Source organism: Podarcis pityusensis (assembly GCF_964106645.2).
Source record: "Podarcis pityusensis genome assembly, chromosome: 13".
In the NCBI taxonomy this organism is placed as follows: domain Eukaryota; kingdom Metazoa; phylum Chordata; class Lepidosauria; order Squamata; family Lacertidae; genus Podarcis; species Podarcis pityusensis.
Window position 1 is genome coordinate 54,252,110 of NC_138038.1, and position 20,135 is coordinate 54,272,244.

Sequence of the window (20,135 nt, forward strand, 5' to 3'; positions counted from 1 at the left end):
TGCTATGTGATCTGATGGTGAATTTGGGGTGACCCAATGTAAAAACCCTGAGGATCCATGTGGATCCGTGCTTTGTAATCACGTTTTTGCGCCATTGCGGCCCCACGAAACAGTAGATGTCTGTGTTTTTGGTGCAGGCTGTAGGCATGGACATGCTGTGTGATCTGATGGTGGATCCCTTGGTCACTGGAGACATTTTCTCTGTCCGCACACAGGGATCTCTCCTGAATTCCCGACCTTTGTAATGCTTGAGCGTTGCAGACGCCTGAGTGCAGTAGCTTCAGGGCCCGGAGTGTGCCGAACCTGCTTCCTCCTCCGCAAGAACAAACTACGAGCCCTGCTGGATCGGGCCCCTCCAGCCCAGCATCCTGTGCACACAGTTTCCAAGCAGATGCCCCCCCCCCAAGGGAAACCCACCAGCAGGACCCAATAGCAAGAGCAGAACTTTTCGCTTCCTGCCGTTTCCAGAAATCTGGCATTCAGAAACATGGCTGCCTCGGACTTTGCAGGCAGACCACAGTCCTCCTGGCTAGCGGCTGCTCTCGGTGGTGGTGGAGGGGGGTCAGAGGACCCCTCCCCATGGGCATCGAGGCTGGGCCTCCACCACTTTCTTGACTGCTGCTGGCTGGCAAATTTGGGACTCTTCACTCTAGGCCTGTTCTCTGCTGCTGAGCAAAGTTCTCCCCCCCCCCAATCATTTTTATGTGATTTTTCAAATACTGTATAGTAATGATAATAATAATTAATTAATTAATTTTAATTTATACCCCGCCCTTCCTGGTTCAGAAAACCGGGTTCAGGGCAGCTAGCAACAAATTTAAAACACTTAATTGATGCAACAAAAAACAGCATAAAATACTGTTTAAAACGTGAATAACAATAAATTCAGAATTCAGAATCAATTTAGGGGGGAAATCCATCCAATAAACATTAGATGATCACCAGGGCTAGCTGGCTAAATTAGTCCTATTTGGGCCAGCAAGGAGACCAGGGGAGAATTAGCTGTGGGATCCCAGAGCGGGTAAAAAGGGAAGGAAGAGGAATAAAAGATCAGGCTAAGTTCAAATTGAAAGCCAGGCAGAATAGCTCTGTCTTACAGGCCCTGCGGAAGGAGGTTAAATCCTGCAGGGCCCTGGTCTCCTGGGACAGAGCATTCCACCAGGTCGGAGCCATCACTGAGAAGGCCCTGGCCCTGGTGGAGGATAGTCTGACTTCCTTAGGGCCCAGGACCTCTAAACTATGGTTATTTAAGGTCCTCTGCGGGGCAGACCAGGAGACAGATTTATATAGATTTATAATAAAACCAAATACATTTCCATATACAGAGATTTCTCTGAATCTCGAGACCTTCCCCCCATCCCCTCCGTGGGTCCTAAGTTTAACGTTTTCAACTGCATATTATAACTTAATCTATATTTTATATCTTTCCGTATTATCCATAGTATTTATTAGATTACAAGTGATATTGAAATCCTGCTAATGTTTTCATCTGCTTACAGTGGTCTTCTAGCTAAATTAAAAAAAAATTCTTGAAGTTTCCATCTTCTTGGTTCCTGAGCTTTCCAGTTAGTTTTGCCGTTTCGGCGTAGTCCAACAGCTTAATTTGCCATTCCATCTCTGGACTTCTTTCAGTCCGTGTGGCTATTGTCACGTACATAAAAAGTCCTTTCTGCTGCTTTGGTAATATCTGTACTCACAATTCCTAATAAAAAGGCTTCTGGTTAAAAGTTCTTTAAAAACATTTCCCCCCCAGTTTGTTATATATCATTTCCCAGAAAGCTTTTATTACCTTACGCCACCACCACATATGACAAAAGGTTCCTTTTTCCTCTTTACAATTCCAGCAGGTATTCGTACTTGTTCTATACATTTTTGCTAGCTTGCTAGGAGTCAGATACCACCATTTCCATATAATTTTCTTTCAGCATACGACGTGCCGCGAATTTCAAATCCCGTTTCCCACAACTTTTCCCAGTCTGCAGTCTGAGAGTTAAGCCCCAAATCCTTTGCCCAGTAGGAGGTTCCAGGTTCATTTCCTCGTGGCATTTCCAGGAGAGACTCCCACCCAGAACTGCGCTCGAAGGAACAGTGGTCTGACTCAAGAACAAGCGATTCTCTCCCCACGCCTCCCCTTCAAACTCCTTGGATCTCTGCTGCTTCGCCAGCAACTCCTCTGGCGTTTCCAAGGGAAGCTGCGGAAGAATTAAAGGGGCGGAATGAAGCCAAGCCCACGCTTGCAGGGAGGAAAAGGAGCCCAAGTCAAGTTTGTGTGAGCTCAGGAAAAGACAGAAGAGCTTTTAATATCTGTTACGGAAAAATCTAGGTGTGAGGCTGCTCAGTCCCACCTCGTCGGGCTGATCCCGCTGGTGCCTGCGGAATAAAGGAAGGAGTCCAGCCACCAACTGGAGCAAATAGCTGTAGACCAAAGTTTATTGTGCAACAGGTTCAAAGAGGAATTTTGAACCCTGAGGATGGGGTGACAAGGACCTTTAAAAGTTTCTGTCTTATCCCAGTTCATTAAGCATCATCACTACATCATTGCTACATCAGAAAAGGGGAGGGTTATACATGATTAACATAGGAGGAATGTGTTGGGGCAACAGGCGGATACACGATATGTATTGGGAAGTACATTCTAAGCACCTACTTTGTTGTTGTTTAGTTGTTTAGTTGTGTCCGCCTCTCTGTGACCCCCTGGACCAGAGCACGGCAGGCACTCCTGTCTTCCACTGCCTCCCGCAGTTTGGTCAAACTCATGCTGGTAGCTTTGAGAACACTATCCAACCATCTCGTCCTCCGTCATCCCCTTCTCCTTGTGCCCTCCATCTTTCCCAACACCAGGGTCTTTTCCAGGGAGTCGTCTCTTCTCATGGGGTGGCCAAAGTCTTGGAGCCTCAGCTTCAGGATCTGTCCTTCCAGTGAGCACTCAGGGCTGGTTTCCTTCAGAATGGAGAGGTTTGATTTTCTTGCAGTCCATGGGACTCTCAAGAGTCTCCTCCAGCACCACAATTCAAAAGCATCCATTCTTCGGCGATCAGCCTTCTTTATGGTCCAGCTCTCACTTCCATACATCACTACTGGGAAAACCATAGCTTTAACTAGACGGACCTTTGTTGGCAAGGTGATGTTTCTGCTTTTTAAGATGCTGTCTAGGTTTGTCATCGCTTTTCTCCCAAGAAGCAGGCGTCTTTTAATTTTGTGACTGCTGCCACCATCTGCACCTACTACAAAGGGACAATAGAACTTTGGTTTGCATAGTCTGCCACCTGGGCAAGTCCGGAGGAGAGCTTTTGCCCAGCGATTGACAGCTATGAGTACGTCATCTCCTGCTTGAGGGATTATGGTGGGGACCAAGTGGTTTCCAAGTCCTTGGCCAATGAAGCAAATTGGTGGTGGAATGAAGGAAACTGGCAAAGGAGTTGATTTTATATGATTTTTAAAGCTAGGTAACTTCCCTGAGCTGTCAAGTCAAAAGGATACCTTTATGCATAATATTTGTAACATTTAACAAGTTTAAAGATGTGCCCCCCCCCCTGTAATTTCCGTAACAATATCTGAAGGACTATTGTATTTTAATATTTTGTTGGAAGCTGCCCAGAATGTCTGGGGAGACCCAGCCAGATGGGGAAAACAAAGAAAAAAGTATAAATTACAGCAAAAAAGTAAAAAATAAGAAAAAACATACAAAATAAAACAGTTAAAAACACAATAATGTTCCATAACCTATCTTCCTTACTCTTATTTCCCCGGACCTCCTCATACCTCCCTTCTTTGTATTCCAATTCAATTTGTTGGTTCAGCAAATCCTTACCATTAATCTTTTACCCAATTGTTAACCTTTTTTTCCCCATGTCTCTTAAAGCATTACAGCTAAAAACCTCTTAGTTTCTATCCAACATCCTTCTAAAGTTCCTTAATTTTGCAATATTTCTGTAAATAGTCCTTAAATTTTTTCCAGTCTTCTTTCACAGACTCTTCTCCCTGGTCTCGGATTCTGCCAGTCATTTCCGCCAATTCCATGTAGTCAATCACCTTCATCTGCCATTCTTCCAAAGTGGGTAGATCTTGTGTCTTCCAATACTTTGCGATAAGTATTCTTGCTGCTGTTGTAGCATACATGAAAAAGGTTCTGTCCTTCTTTGGCACCAGTTGGCCGACAATGCCCAAGAGAAAGGCCTCTGGTTTCTTCAGAAAGGTATATTTAAATACCTTTTTCAGTTCATTATATATCATTTCCCAGAAAGCCTTAATCTTTGGGCACGTCCACCAAAGGTGAAAGAATGTACCTTCAGTTTCTTTACATTTCCAACATTTATTATCGGGCAAATGATAAATTTTTGCAAGCTTGACTGGGGTCATGTACCACCTGTATATCATTTTCATAATATTCTCTCTTAAGGCATTACATGCCGTAAATTTCATACCTGTGGTCCACAACTGTTCCCAGTCAGCAAACATAATGTTATGTCCAATGTCCTGTGCCCATTTAATCATAGCAGATTTCACCGTTTCATCCTGAGTATTCCATTTCAGCAGCAAGTTATACATTCTTGACAAATTCTTAGTTTTGGGTTCTAACAATTCTGTTTCTAATTTGGATCTTTCCACCTGGAAGCCAATTTTCCTGTCCAATTTAAATGCCTCCATTATCTGATAATAATGAAGCCAGTCTCGCACTTTGTTTTTTAGTTTTTCAAAACTCTGCAATTTCAGTCTATCTCCGTCCAACAATCTTAGGGACTCCACTCTGGATTTCCATAGGGTTTACTCCTCTGCCTTTTCTTCTCCCAGAGATGGGAGTTTCCAGCGTGCAGAGTTAGTGGGCACACTGTCCATGTTCGTGGAGTGTCGCCACCTTTGGCTCCCTGCCAGTGCAGTCGAGCCAGCACCCTGGGGGGGGAGGAGGACTCTGGGACTCCCCACTTAGAAAAGGGTGCAGAAATCCAGGCAGCAGGCTACCCCGCCGGGTGCTGGTTCAACGCCTGGGGTCCTGCGCAGAGTCTCTCTGCAGGTATTTCCTGGCATTTAGGAGTCTGAAGGGCCAAAGGGGAAGGAAATCCCAGGCTCTTCCTTTTGGAACAAATTGGACTATCGCCGTGCTTCGCTGACGTACGCGATGTGTCCGAATCTTGAACCCGAGTCCCGGTTTTTTTGCGGCGGCCTCGAGAAGGGCCGTGGAGAACAATAAAAGAAAGTCCTTCGTGCATCTATGTAGGAGAGTTTTCCCATAATGGACACATGCTTGGCCATAACGGGAATGGAATACTGGACCAGACAGGCAATTTCTCTGATCCTGCAGGGCAACTCTTGTGACCAGGACATGGGCTGGTGGTGGTCAGAGGACCAGAAGCTTAATTCTTGTAAAACGCAGGTGTAAGACCCACGGGGCCTAGTTTTCGCGTGGAGTTGATTCAGCTAGGCAGTTAAGCGTTCTCTAGGCTAGTCTCTCTTTGGTGGCTGGAATGGGTGATACGTGGCTGCGTGTTGGGCCCGTGGCAGGTTCAATAATAATAATTATTATTTATTTATACCCCGCCCATCTGGCTGGGTCTCCCCAGCCACCCTGGGCGGTTTCCAACAAAGTATTAAAATACTGTGGTCTGTTAAACATTAAAAGCTTCCCTAAACAGGGCTGCCTTCAGATGTCTTCTGAAAGTCTGGTAGTTGTTTTTCTCTTTGACATCTGGTGGGAGGGCGTTCCACAGGGCGGGTGCCACTACCGAGAAGGCTCTCTGCCTGGTTCCCTGTAACCTCACTTCTTGCAATGAGGGAACCGCCAGAAGGCCCTCGGAGCTGGACCTCAGTGTCCGGCTAAACGATGGGGGTGGAGAGGGAGAGGCTCCTTCAGGTATACTGGACCGAGGCCTTTTAGGGCTTTCAAGGTCAGCACCAACACTTTGAATTGTTCTTGGAAACGTACTGGGAGCCAATGTAGGTCTTTCAAGACCAGTGTTATGTGGTTCTGGCGGCCGTTCCCAGGCACCAGACTAGCTGCCGCATTCTGGATTAGTTGTAGTTTCCGGGTCACCTTCAAAGGTAGCCCCACGTAGAGCGCATGGCAGTAGTCCAAGCGGGAGATAACTAGAGCGTGCACCACTCTGGAGAGACAGTCTGCGGGCAGGGAGGGTCTCAGTCTGCATACTGCACGGGACAGCTGCTTATTCCTGCATTGCAGCGGGTCAGGCCAGATGACCCTCAGGTTTCCCTTCCAGCTCTGTGACTCCAGGTCTCCTCGTGGGCCAGCGTGGCTCCTACTCTTGGCATGTGTTTTGTGGGAGACGAAGGGACAGTGGCTGGGAAAAGGAAGAGGCGCCTTGCCCCTTGGGTGCTGGCGGCCTCAGCAGGGGCGATTAGGAAGGTTTCCCACACTTTGAGCTGCCTCCGCTGCTTATCTCGGAGAGGGGGGCTGTGAGAAAGAGCACAGAGGCTGAAAGGCCGCCTTCCTTGTCCCGCAGTGCAGCAAACTCGGGAGATAAAGCAGGGACCCCACAGAGAGGAGAAGGCGTTTGGGACGTGAGAAGAGATGGGAATCTGTGTCAGGGAGGGGGGGAGAGGGGCTGCCCACCACAGCAGAGGGACAAACGCTTCCTCTGATTCGAATCCGGATCTCCACCCCCCAAAATAAAGGGTCCAGGCAAGAGAAACTGCCAGATCCAGGGTGGGGAAAACTTTCGGAGGGTAAGATAAGAGCTGTTTGACAGTGGAGCGGACTTCCTGGGAAGGTGGTGGGCCTTGGTTGGGGGTTTTAAAACAGAGGGGATGACCATCCGTCAGGGACGACTTAGCGATGACTCGCGCATTGCGGGGGGTTGGACTAGATGACCTTTGGGGTGCCCCTCGCAATTCTATGATTATGGAATTCGACCGCAAGAGGGGCCAGGCCTTGGGCGGGGGAGAAGGGAAGGTGCTATCCACCTGCCTTCAGCAAGGTAGAGAGGTCTGGACCAGTTTCTGGGGGTGGGGAAGTTGTAGGAAGTGAAGCCGGAGGGGGGCAGGGGCACCGATCCAGGGTTCAAATCGCCGTTTGGCCATGGAGTTTGCTGGCTGACCTAGAGCTAGTCGCTGCCTATATATATATAAATATATATATACACACACACACACCCCCCGTATTTTTTGCTCTATAAGACTCACTTTTTCCCTCCTAAAAAGTAAGGGGAAATGTGTGTGTGCGTCTTATGGAGCGAATGCAGGCTGCGCAGCTATCCCAGAAGCCAGAACAGCAAGAGGGATTGCTGCTTTCACTGCGCAGCGATCCCTCTTGCTGTTCTGGCTTCTGGGATTCAGAATATTTTTTTTCTTGTTTTCCTCCTCCAAAAACTAGGTGCGTCTTATGGTCTGGTGCGTCTTATAGAGCGAAAGATACGGTACGCACACACATTTTTATTGATTTTTTTATATATCAGTTCCAACAGTCATACAACATATCTTCTCATCTTATGCAATATTTTAGACTTCCATCAACACCTCTGGTGATTTTCCGTTCTTTATGACTTATTTTGCATTTCTTAATTTCTATATTGCATTTAATTGTCCTTAACTAATAATTCTTTTCATAGTCTTTCTTGCAATATTTCAAATAATCCACCTTACAAAACTTCTTGCAATCCTACTAGCGTAATCTGTTCATCACAGTTACTTTTCATATATTTACTCCAGTCCTCTAAGAATCTGATCTCGCAGGTTTCGAATCGTTCCTGTTAATTTATCTAATTCTGCATAGTCCATCAACTTCGTCCTCCGTTCTTCTTTCGTCGGTAGTTCTTCTCGTTTCCATTTTTGTGCCAATAATATTCCTGCTGCTGTCGTTACATATAGAAACAACTTACAATCCTGCCTGTTAATATCCTCTCCTACTGAGCTAGTCGCTGCCTTCCATCCATCTGACCTACTTCACAAGGCTGTTGTGGGGATTAATTGAGCCCGGGGGGGGGGGAGATGACACCTTGAGCTCCTTATAGAAAAAAAGCAGGATATAAAATAGATATAACAAAAAGGCAGAATATCACTTTTGGGGTTGGACTAGATGACCCCTGGGTTCCCCTCCAGCTCTACAGTTCTGTGACCCTTTGAAAATAAATGAATAAGCAAACTGTGGAGGCAGAGCGTAGCTATTCCGTTTTCTCCGTGTGGCTTGCAGAAGGGATGCCCCCCTGGCTTGGGATATTCCCATTGGTGGAGGGAGGCATGGACTCAAGCACCCCGGTGGGTCAAATTCTGCGATTTTAGCCTGAAGTGGGCTTGCAGAGCGAGTGGGTGTGTGGGGAGCAGGACGGGTCCGGCCCCACAGCTTCGCCGGAGGGTGTCTTGGGGAACCGGCCGGCCTTGCCGCCTTGCCTGAGGAATGTTAATGCCAACGGCAGCTGTGAAATGGGACTCTTGTTTCGGGGGGGGGCGTGGAGAGAGAGACGGCTGTCAGAGAGGGACGGGGTCCCTCCAGTCCCCAAAGACCTCCCCCCCCCCACCACTCACACCAGGCCTCTCAGCTGTCTGCTGACAATTTGCAGATCTCAGCCCTGGGAGGTTTGCGTGAACATTCGCTTGAAGATCCTTCCCCAGTCCTGGCGCCCTCCAGATCTCTCAGACTACAACTCCCATCAGCCCCTGCAGGGCCACATGGCCAGGGGGGCTCATGGGGGCACAGCTCCTCCGGCTGGAGCTGGCAGGGGGTGCAGTCCAGAAGTTTTCTGGGGGCCCCACGTTGAAATGCTCACAGGTTGCCTCTCAGGTTTTCACAGCAGCTGACCCAGCAAAGTCCAAGCCTTTTGGGATCTGGGACCCAAGCTCTCTTTGGGGGGGAGCGCTTGGGGGTGTTTGGCCTGGAAAAGAGGAGCTCTTCAAATACCTGAAGGGCTGTCACATGGGAGGTGGGGCAAGCTGGTTTCTTGACGCTCCAGAAGGGAGGACCTGAACCCAGGGCTTCAAACCACAACAAAGGAGATTCCGACTAAACATCAGGAGGGGCTTTCTGACAGTGAGAGCCGTTCAACAAGAACAGACGGAAGGTGGCGGACTCTCCTTCCTTGGAAGTTTTTATAGCAGAGGTTGGGTGGCCATTTGTCAGGGATCTTTCAGCCACAATTCCAGGGGGTTGGACTAGATGACCCCTGGGACCCTTTCCAACTCCGCAGTTCTGCGAATCTCTTCTTTGGGGAAGGGCCTTCTTAACTCAGCGGGAGAGCGCTGGCGTTGCATGCAGGTGGTCCCAGGCCCAGCCCCCAACGGCATCTCCAGGTAAATAAATAATAAGTTTTTATTTATACCCCGCCCTTCCCGGTTCAAAAACCGGGCTCAGGGCGGCTAGCAACAAGTTTAAAACACTTAATTGTAAAAGCAGCATAAAATACAGTATAAAAACATGAATAACAATAAAATTCAAAGTTCAGAAATCAATTTAGGCGAAATCCATCCAATAAGCATTAGATAATCCCCAGGGCTAGCTGGCTGAATTGGTCCTACTTGGGCCAGTGAGGAGACCAGGGGAGAATTAGCTGTGGGGTCTCAGAGCAGGTAATCTTCATAAAAGGGGGGGAGGAGGGAAGGGAAGGGAAATAAGAGATCAGGCTGAATTCAAATTAAAGGCCAGGCGGAATAGCTCTGTCTTACAGGCCCTGAGGAAGGAAGTTAAATCCTGCAGGGCCCTGGTCTCCTGGGACAGAGCATTCCATCATGTCGGAGCCACCACTGAGAAGGCCCTGGCCCTGATGGAGGATAGTCTGACTTCCTTAGGGCCCGGGACCTCTAAGCTATGGTTTAGGGCTATGGTAGGCCTGCCAGAAACCCCTGGGGAGTGGCTGCTGCCAGCCAGTGTAGACAGTATTGAGCCAGACGCACCAGGAGTCTGACTTGCTATGGTGCAAGGCAGTTTCTTACATTCCTATCCTAAAACCCCCACCATCGTTTCCCCAGCCCTCTGCCTTCCGCCTTGTATGCCTCTTTGGGCAGGGACGTCCTGGAGAATCTTCCTTGGCCCCCCCCCAGCCCCCCGTTCTCTTGCTGCTCCAAGGACTCCTTGCCATCCCACCCAGAGTGCTGCTGGCCTGGGGTGGTGGGCTTAAGCCCCCGGGGTGGGGGGGGGGAGACCCCACTTGGCCGTGAGGAAGCAGCCTTGGGAACCAGTCCCTCGCTCTCAGCCTAAGTGTTGGTGCTGACCTTTCAAGCCCTAAACAGCCTCGGTCCTGTATCCCTGAAGGAGCGTCTCCACCCCCATCGTTCTGCCCAGACACTGAGGTCCAGCTCCGAGGGCCTTCTGGCGGTTCCCTCCTTGAGAGAAGGGAGCTTACATGGGAACCAGGCGGAGGGCCTTCTTGGTGTTGGCGCCCGCCCTGTGGAACGCCCTCCCACCAGATGTCAAAGAGAAAAACAACTACCAGACTTTTAGAAGACATCTGAAGGCAGCCCTGTTTAGGGACATTTTTAATGTTTGAAGTTTTGTTCTGTTCTTAGTGTTCTGTTGGAAGCCGCCCAGAGCGGTTGGGGAAACCCAGCCAGCTGGGTGGGGTATAAATCAAAAATTATTATTATTATTATTATTATTATTATTATTATTATTATTACCCTCCTCACACGGTTGTTGTGGCGATGCAGGGGGAGAAATATATACGCCACATTGTGCTATTTGAAGGAAGAAGGTTGAGAGATAGATGATGCTGGCGTCTGTCGTGTCTCGAGAGACAACGGAGTGCGCCTCTGGGGGTCAAAGTGGCCTCGTGGTATGCAAGCCTGGGCACTGTGTCTGGGGGTCCTGGGCTGCCCAGATGAGAAGACACACACCCCCCCCTCGGCTTTGCTGGTGTGGCCCAAATGAAACCAGAGCAAGACATTGGGCACCAGCTTGGCCGCAGGAGTTGCTGGACGGAGGCGTACAAGGCATCATCCAACAATCTTAGGGACGCCTCTCTGGATTTCCATAGGGTTTACTCCTCTGCCTTTTCTTCTCCCAGAGATACCCTGCCAGGTTTAAGTGAGATATAAATATAAGAATACTCAGAAGTGGCCTCCATGTCCCCCCTGGAGCCATCCTTGGGCGTGAGCAAGAGGGGACTGCGGGCTTTGCAGCCTTGTCTTCTGGGGGCCTTCTTCCTGTCCACCCCCTATCAGAGCACCTTTAGCTAGAGGAGAAGCCCCCCCCCCCAAAGCCAGGCTCCCTCCTGGCTCCCACCCAACGTTTCCACCTGCGAGGAATGTGCAGCCGGCCAGCCAGCAGCAGCGACTTCTTCAAAAAGTCCTCCTTTTATCCCAGAAAGGAAACATCTGGTGGGTCGGGGGTTTCTTTTTCCCCAGCTCTTATTTTTAGCCGGGGTGGGTGGGTGTCGTTTCCCCCTCCCCTTCCCCTGTGCTCTGGCTGGGGGGTGGGAAGGAGAGGGAGAGGAAGGGGCAGCTGCCTCCTTGGTCCGCCTTTGCAGGAGGCAGGCCAGCTGCAAAATGCCTGGCGGTTCTGCAAGAGATCAGTTTGCAAGGCAGCCCCTTTCCCTCTGCCCTCCAGGAGGGGAGCTGACCGGCTTCGGGGCGGATCTCCCCTCCTTCCTTTTGGGGGGTGGGCCGTGGGGCCGTTTCCGCACAGGGGCGGGCAGGGGGGCAACTGACCCAGTGGAACATCTAGGCCTAACCTCAGGTGCACATTGCGTGACCATCGCCACTCTCTCATTTCTTTTATTTATTTATTAAATTAGCGTCTCTCTTTTTTGCCACGGCAACTCCTCCCATGCGCATGGCGTGATGATCGCTGCTCTTTATTTATTAGTTAAATTAATTAGTCACTCTTTTTTTTTGCCATGGCAACTCAAAGCCACTTACAAAATGACGTGCAAAAATATATGTGTGTTAAAACCAGGGCGGGGGGGGTGCATTAAAAGCAACCAAGGAGCCTCAGCTCTAAAAGGCCACAGGTAGCTGAAGGCCTGGCTGAAGAGGGATGTTTTTGCTTGGCGTCTGAAGATATACAGTGATGGCGCCTGGCAGGCTTCCCTAAGGAGAGCATTCTGCAAATGGGGAGCCACCGGCGAAAAGGCCCCGTTTTGATGTTCCTTCCGTGGGGGAGGCAGCACAAAGAAGGGCCTCAGGTGACAATCTATGAGTCGTATCTACCTGCAGTTGCACCCCTGTCCATTGCAGATGTCTGCCTACTGGAGATTATCTCTCCAAATCAAGTTCCTAGGCATTGAAAAATACGTTTGGGGTAGGCGTTTGGTACAGATTAGGGCTGGTTTTCAATATCGTGATATACCACCAGCTACACATTGTGATATACCGACATATCGCGAAGTCTGAGACAAAGTTGAAGCTATGGCTGGCTTCACGGCTTTTCCCGCAGTATGATTTTTTGCATAGCGCAAACACACATGCGCATCACGATTCGCGATATATTGCCTGGTCAAATCTTATGAAACCGTTGTCACGACATGGAGTTCAAACCTAGGTTATGTCCTATCGCCCAGCCCTACTAAAGAGTTTAAAATTTGGTTTTATAATGTGTCTAAATCAGGGAGAGCCGTTAAAAAAGGAGATGGGAATTAAAAGACGAAAAGCGAAACTATGAAAGGGGCACGTCGAATAAGTACGTGGGTTGAAATAGGCGTGAAAAGAAAAAGTGGGAATAATAGATGTTGTCTCCATGTAAAAAGAATACTGGCCGCCTTAGGAGATCAAGTCTAGTTCCCGATTTGCCAGCTTTGTGACGAAGGTTGTCTCGAAAAGGATGGTTCCGCTGTATATGTAAGAAAGGAATGCCAGGTCGTATAAATAGCGTCTGGAGGTTGTAGCTGAAATCTCAAATTATGTCTAATTTTCTCTGTTATAGCTAGGATGCGGGGGGGGGGGGGGTTAGTGCCACAGCTTGCATCCCTCTGCAGGAGAAGCCGGGCCTGAGTCCGCTTGCAACCCTTTGACACAGCCTCCCCCAACCCGGTGCCCTCCCTGACTATTGGCCATGCTGGCTGGGGGCTGATGGGAGTTGTAGTCCAAAAAAATGCCAAATCTGGAAAGCACCAGGCTTGGAAATGCTGCTGGAAAGACACCTTGTCCCCCACCTTAACCCCTCTCTCGTTCCCCTTCACATCCTCCTTTCGGGAACCTACAAGAGGATTAGACAGATTCACGGAGGAGTTGCTCTTGTGCCCGGATCCTGCTTGCTGGTTTCCCATAATGGGCGTGAGGACAAGCTGCTGGGCTAGGTGGGCCCCTGTGGCCTGACCCAGCAGCCAGGATCTTCCGATGTCCTGATGCAACCTCCAGGGCCGGGGGCAGTCTATCTGAGATTCCTCAGTTCTGAGGACAGGACGCTGGGCCTGGTCCGGCAGATGCTCCTCCCATGCTCTTGGGACTGGACAGCGGAGTGGCCTTGATCCGGGGCTTGTGTGTGTTGCCTCTTCCTCTCTTCCTGCCTGCCTCTGTTGCCAGGATAGTAGGAGGAGCCCCTTCTGAAGCAGTCGTGTGTGCAGGGAAGGACGCCAAGGGGTTCAGACGCAGGACACGGATGGAGGGAGACGGGGGCTGCTGTTGTTGTTGCTGCAGCACGTAGCTCCTCTCTCTGCCTCTGGATCTGAAGCAAGAGCTGGAAGGAAGGAAGGAAGGAAGCTCCCGAGGAGAGGGGAGCCCTTGCAGGAGGGGGGGATGACGGGCTTCCCTCCTTCCTGGCTCCTCCAGACCAAAACCTTTCTCAAGATCTCCTTTCTCTCTCTCACGTGGTTTAGACCTGCCCCAAGGAAGGAGGCAGCGTCTGCAACACATAAGACCATCTGGTACGCAGGCTGAGACCCTCCCTGCCCACAGACTGTCTCTCCAGAGTGGTGCATGCTCTAGTTATCTCCCGCTTGGACTACTGCAACGCGCTCCACGTGGGGCTACCTTTGAAGGTGACCCGGAAACTGCAACTAATCCAGAATGCGGCAGCTAGACTGGGGACTGGGAGACCACATAACACCGGTCCTGAAAGACCTCCATTGGCTCCCAGTACATTTCCAAGCACAATTCAAAGTGTTGGTGCTGACCTTCAAAGCCCTAAACGGCCTCAAAGGCCCAGTATATCTGAAGGAGTGTCTCCACCCCCATCATCCAGCCCAGACACTGAGGTCCAGTTCCGAGGGCCTTCTGGCGGTTCGCTCCCTGCGAGAAGCCAAGTTATAGGGAAGCAGGCAGAGGGCCTTCTCAGTGGTGGCTCCCGCCCTGTGGAACGCCCTCCCACCAGATGTCAAAGAGAACAACAACTACCAGACTTTTAGAAGACATCTGAAGGCAGCCCTGTTTAGGGAAGCTTTTAATGTTTAATAGGTTATTGTGTTTTAGTGTTCTGTTGGAAGCCGCCCAGAGTGGCTGGGGAAACCCAGCCAGATGGGCGGGGTATAAATGATAAATTATAATTATTATAATTATTATAACCACAGTGGCAGGATCCCTCCCTTCCCCGCTCAGTCCCTTCCAGCTGTGGAGAGAGGGGTTTTATCTGGGGAATTTGTACCTGCCTTCCAAAAGGGAAGCGCTCAGGTGGGGCGGCCTTGTGTCCTGGTTGCACAGTAGCTGCAGTTGTTTGTGCCGGCAGACCCTCTCCTGTAATCTCCTGGCACCAGAAATGGAAGCAGGCCTAAACCCAAGCTAGCAATTGCCATTGGCGTTTTGGGCCAAGACGGCTCTGAAGTCTTATTTTTCAAGCGATGGACTGGCTGTGGTTGATTCTCAGTTGAACGTCTGGCTAGTTCAGAGGACAACCTTGAGCTCATTTGAGAGCTTTGAGAACTTTCCTTCTTGATCCTATATTGGCCTCTTCCGGCCTCTTTTTCTTAAGCGGGAGGGCTCCTGCTCAGGCTTCACAGAAAAAGCATTTTGATTTCTGAAATTCAACCCGATTGTGCAGATTGAATATAACTGATGGAATTCTACAGGGTGGGGTCTTAGGGTGCGGAAACAGTCCGGATCTGGGATCCCCAGAAGGTGGAGATATCCGGCACCACCGTCCTGGCACCCAGGCATCTTCACCTGGTCGCAAGTGGCCGAAAGCTAGGTGCAAAACGCGCCTGGCTCCTGGCTAATTTCGAACGCGGCTTGGAAGGTGGAGCAAACTTGTTTTCTACTGCTCCAGAGGGTCGGACCGAACCCAGCAGATTCAGATGGCAAGAGAGGAGATTCTGACCAAACATCAGGAAGAACTTGTAGGTTTTTTTAATAGAGAGGTCGGATGGCCATCGGTCGGGGATTCTTTAGCCGTGATTCCTGCATTGCAGGGGGTTAGACTAGGTGAGCCCTAGATGGCTCTGCAATTCTGTAATTCAACAAAGCTCTGATTAGCGGATTTGTGCCAAAGTTAGCGGTGGAGTTCCTTTAGGTCTCATCTCGCTGCGTTTTTGCTGTGGCATGTCAGGCAGCTCCTCAGGTCAGCTCTGTTGGCACTGCCAACCGCTATTGTAATACTGTACAGGCAGGTAAGCAGAAAGCAGCCTTTATCTCCAGAAGTCGGGGCTGTGCCTGCCTCCTTCCCTCCCTCCCGCCTCCCGAGTAACAGCTCCCCAGTATTGCTTAATCTGTGTTGCAGTTGCATGTTCACTGATAAGGGGGATTTTTTCCGCTTCTTTCACGCCTGCCGTGGTTGAGGGAGGGGCAAGGCCTGGGCAACCACCCAAAGCCAGCCAGAATCTGTGCACACCTTTCTAAGAAAGTTGGCCGCAGCAACGCATCTTGGCAGCGCTCCTTGTCCCCCAACCCTAAAAGGGAGGGGAACCCCTACTCAGCGCAGCTCTGATGCCGAAATATATCTCCTCCATCGCTCTTCCTTATCTTGGGAAAGGGAAAGGACTCCTCCTTGAGGACAGGTGTCAGGTGTGCGTGCAGGAGCCAGGCCCTGTGACCAATAGGACTCTGCAGGACTGGGGCCTTCCTAAGTTTGTTCTGAAGAGGCAAGGAGCGGCCACACAGGTGAGGCCAATTGGTAACTCACAGCACCTGGTGGCAGGAGCCGGGAAGGTCAGCATTTTGCCTTCGGCTCTTTGCCACAGCAGCACGTTCCCTGCCCTGCTGCGTCTGACTTCGTGGCTCCTTGCTTCTGGACCCTCGGACCCCTGACTTCGTGGCTCCCTGCTTCTTGACCCTCGGACCCCTGACTTCGTGACTCCTTGCTTCTTGACCCTCGGACCCCTGACTTCGTGGCTCCCTGCTTCTTGACCCTCGGACCCCTGACTTCGTGACTCCTTGCTTCTTGACCCTCGGACCCCTGACTTCGTGGCTCCCTGCTTCTTGACCCTCGGACCCCTGACTTCGTGGCTCCCTGCTTCTTGACCCTCGGACCCCTGACTTCGTGACTCCTTGCTTCTTGACCCTCGGACCCCTGACTTCGTGACTCCTTGCTTCTTGACCCTCGGACCCCTGACTTCGTGACTCCTTGCTTCTTGACCCTCGGACCCCTGACTTCGTGACTCCTTGCTTCTTGACCCTCGGACCCCTGACTTCGTGACTCCTTGCTTCTTGACCCTCGGACCCCTGACTTCGTGACTCCTTGCTTCTTGATCCTCGGACCCCTGACTTCGTGACTCCTTGCTTCTTGACCCTCGGACCCCTGACTTCGTGACTCCTTGCTTCTTGACCCTCGGACCCCTGACTTCGTGACTCCTTGCTTCTTGACCCTCGGACCCCTGACTTCGTGACTACTTGCTTCTGGACCCTCGGACCCCTGACTTCGTGGCTCCTTGCTTCTGGACCCTCGGACCCCTGACTTCGTGGCTCCTTGCTTCTTGACCCTCGGACCCCTGACTTCGTGGCTCCTTGCTTCTGGACCCTCGGACCCCTGACTTCGTGACTCCTTGCTTCTTGACCCTCGGACCCCTGACTTCGTGACTCCTTGCTTCTTGACCCTCGGACCCCTGACTTCGTGGCTCCTTGCTTCTTGATCCTCGGACCCCTGACTTCGTGACTCCTTGCTTCTTGACCCTCGGACCCCTGACTTCGTGACTCCTTGCTTCTTGATCCTTGGATCCCTGACTTCCTGACTCCCTGCTTCTTGATCCTCGAACCCCTGACTTCGTTACTCCTTGCTTCCTGACCCTTGGACTCTTGGCTTCCTGACTCCTGGCTTCTGGACTCTCCCGTTCCTGCTCCCACCCCGCCATCTTGCCCCCGGTCCCAACGTCCCCAGCCGGGACTTCGCCCATGAACTGGACCGTGACAACGGGTTTCAACATTGGGGGCTTTTTTAGGTTTAGAAAAAAGCAGGGTCGGGTGAGGAGCCCAGGGGGTAGGACATGAAAGCGTTGTCTCAAATTAAGCATGGAGAAAATGGAAGGAGAGAAGTTTTTCTCCCTCTTGCATGACGCTACGGCTTGGGGACATTCGACGATGCTGAACGTTGGAAGATAGAGGAAAGAGAAAACAACGTCCTCCTTCAAGCATTGCGTCGTTAAGCTGTGGAACTCCCTCCCACCAGAGGCAGTGATGGCCATTGACCTAGACAGCTGCCAGAGGGGATTTGACAAATTCCTGGAAGGCTTTAGATGGCTCCTAGCCAGGGTGGCTGTTCTGTGCCTCCGCATTTGGGGTCAGCTTCTTATGACAGTGATGCTTCTGAATCCCAGTTGCTGGAAACTGCTTGGGTGGGTGGGTGGGTGGGTGGCTCTTGTGCTCAGGTTTTGCTTTCAGGCTTCCCATAATGGGAATCTGGTTGTCCACTGCCAGGACAGTGATGCTGGACTAGAGGGGCCTCCTTGGACCTGATCCAATGTTCATAAAACGCAAGTCCCCAGAGGAAGCTACATCCCATTGCAGACTCCTACTCGCCGGACTCTGAGCGGGGTCACCAGTGTAAGATTGCCGCTTATCCTTCCTGTGGACGCCCCCTTCCTTTCTGCCTAGCGTGACACAAAACAGGCCCCCTTCTGCTTATTACTTAACGGTTGCAAAGCAGCACGTGGGCTGGACGAAAGGGCCGTATGAGGAAGGGCAGAGGGGGCAGAAGAGGAGGAGACCTGGGGGGGGAGGGGGGGCAGAGGAGACTGGGCAAGAAGGGACTTCAAGGATTCAGAAAAAGGGGCAACATTGATTCCAGCAAAAAAATGGAATTTGCTCCAGCTAAATGGATAACTTCAGAATAAGGGTTTCCCAGACTTGGGTCTCCAGCTGTTTTCAGACTACAATCCCCATCTTCTCCGGCCACTGGTCCTGCTAGCTAGGGATGATGGGAGTTGTAGTCCAAAACAGCTGGAGACCCAAGTTTGGGAAACCCTGGTTTGGACAAGTGCGTGGAGCGTGAAGCTTTGATTGGCCACCAACCGCGACAACCATGTTCTCCCCCCACAGTCAGATTATAAATCTAGATTACGGGCGCCACAACGGAATGTCTGTTCACCAGGGGGTTGGACAAGATGACCTTCGGGGGTCCCCTACAACACTACAATTCTATAATCTCATAGCTTGAGTGTAGCTCGCTCTTACAACAGTTCACTCGTCCCAGTTTGCAAGGAAGGAGAAAGGGACACCGTGGAAATGGAAATGGCATTAACTCTGGACTAAGGTGGAGCTTTTTAAACTGGGGTCGCCAACCTGGTGCCCAGAAATCTCCACATTGACGCAGTTGGAGCCAAACCAGTAGCAAAATGCGGCTGGGGGATTTCGAACACTGCTCTTGCTGGGGGTCCCAGGCGGGTGGGTGGGGCTGTTGCATCCACGTCCTGCTTTCGAGGCTTCCTTGTGTGGCATCTGGTTGGCCCCTGGCAAGAGAGGAAGCTGGACTAGGAGGGGCCCCTTTGGCCCGGTCCAGAAAGGCTTTTCTCATATCAAGCAGCTACAGAGAAATAATAATAACAATAAAATTTTATTTATATCCTGCCCTCCCCAGCAAAAGCCGGGCTCAGAGCAGCTAACAACAATAAAAGTAACACAGCATTCTAAAATCAATTTATTCCAAAATCAATTCTGAATCAAATTAAAGGCAACCATTGGGCAAGAGTTCTATGAGGATTACCAAAGGAGGGGGGTCAGACTGTGCCCTGTGGAACAGCTCCGTCTTGCAGGCCCTGTGGAAAGATGTCAAGTCCCGCAGGGCCCTGGTCTCTTGTGTCAGAGCGTTCCACCGGATCGGGGCCACAGCTGAAAAGGCCCTGGCTCTGGTTGAGGCCAGCCTAACCTCCCTGTGGCCTGGGACCTTCAAGATGTTTTTGTTTGAGGACTGTAAGGTCCTCCGTGGGACATACCAGGAGAGGCGGTCCCAAATGATGAGAGGATTGGACAAATCCATGGAGGACGAGGAGGAGAAGGCTATCAGTGGTCCCAGTTGCTGGAAACCGCAGGAGGGGAGAGGGCTGCCCTTGGGCTTGGGCCCCACTTTCAGGTTTCCCAGCAGGTCGGACCCCTGGGACGCGGGACGAGTTGGGCCATTGGGCTGGTCCTGCATCCTCTTCCTAGGTTGTTAGGATACTGGTGGCTGTGGAGACCATGCTGCCTCTTGCGAACGTCTTGAGCTCGCCCCCAAAGGCGCATTCCTCCATCGTCTTCCGAGACGGACGGATGCCAACAGCCACAGGTGCCCAAAGAGACCCAGTTTGTCAGGAGCCCGGTGGCATCTCCTGCAGCTTCTTCGTCGCAGCTGACTGGGGGGCATTGCCCAAAGAGAAGCCCCCTCCCTATGATATCCTCCTCCTCCTGGGCCCCCACCCTCCTCCTGGCAGCTCCCAGCTTCGTTGCGCCAGCAGCAGAGTCTCCCTCGGGCCCCGGAGCCAGGCTCCCTCGTGAACAAAACGCTCCCTTCTTCTCTGCCTCGTGCCGCCCTCTCCGGATCGTATGGCTGACAAAACGTTTACCCAGCTGGGCCCTCCCGGCGCATACAGTGGGCATCTGTGTCTGGGGCAGGGTCATGTGCACCAGCTGTTCTGTCACTATTGTTAACTTGGGGGGGAGAGGCTGGCTCCGTTCCGCCATCTGCCGGGCTGCTGCAGCACCCTCCTCTCTCTGCCTGCCTGCCCCCCACCCTATAAAAATGCTGCATGGGGAGATGGGGGCAGCAGCACAGGTGAGCTGGTCAGCATCCTCAGAGCACCATTCGCAACCGTTTGCCGACCTTGCCCTCAGAGGCGTTGCTCTGCTTCTGAATCCTGGTTGCTGGAAAACCACAGGTTGGGGGGGAATTGCTCTTGTCCTCGGATCCAGCCAGTTCATCTTAAGCT

General features: G+C 51.3%; 1 protein-coding gene across 3 annotated transcripts in view; it reads left to right on the top strand.

Moving 5' to 3' along the window:
• The window catches only part of LRCH4 (leucine rich repeats and calponin homology domain containing 4), a 74,246-nt gene that overhangs the window by 27,110 nt on the left and 27,001 nt on the right, over nucleotides 1–20,135 (top strand). The window lies entirely within an intron of this gene.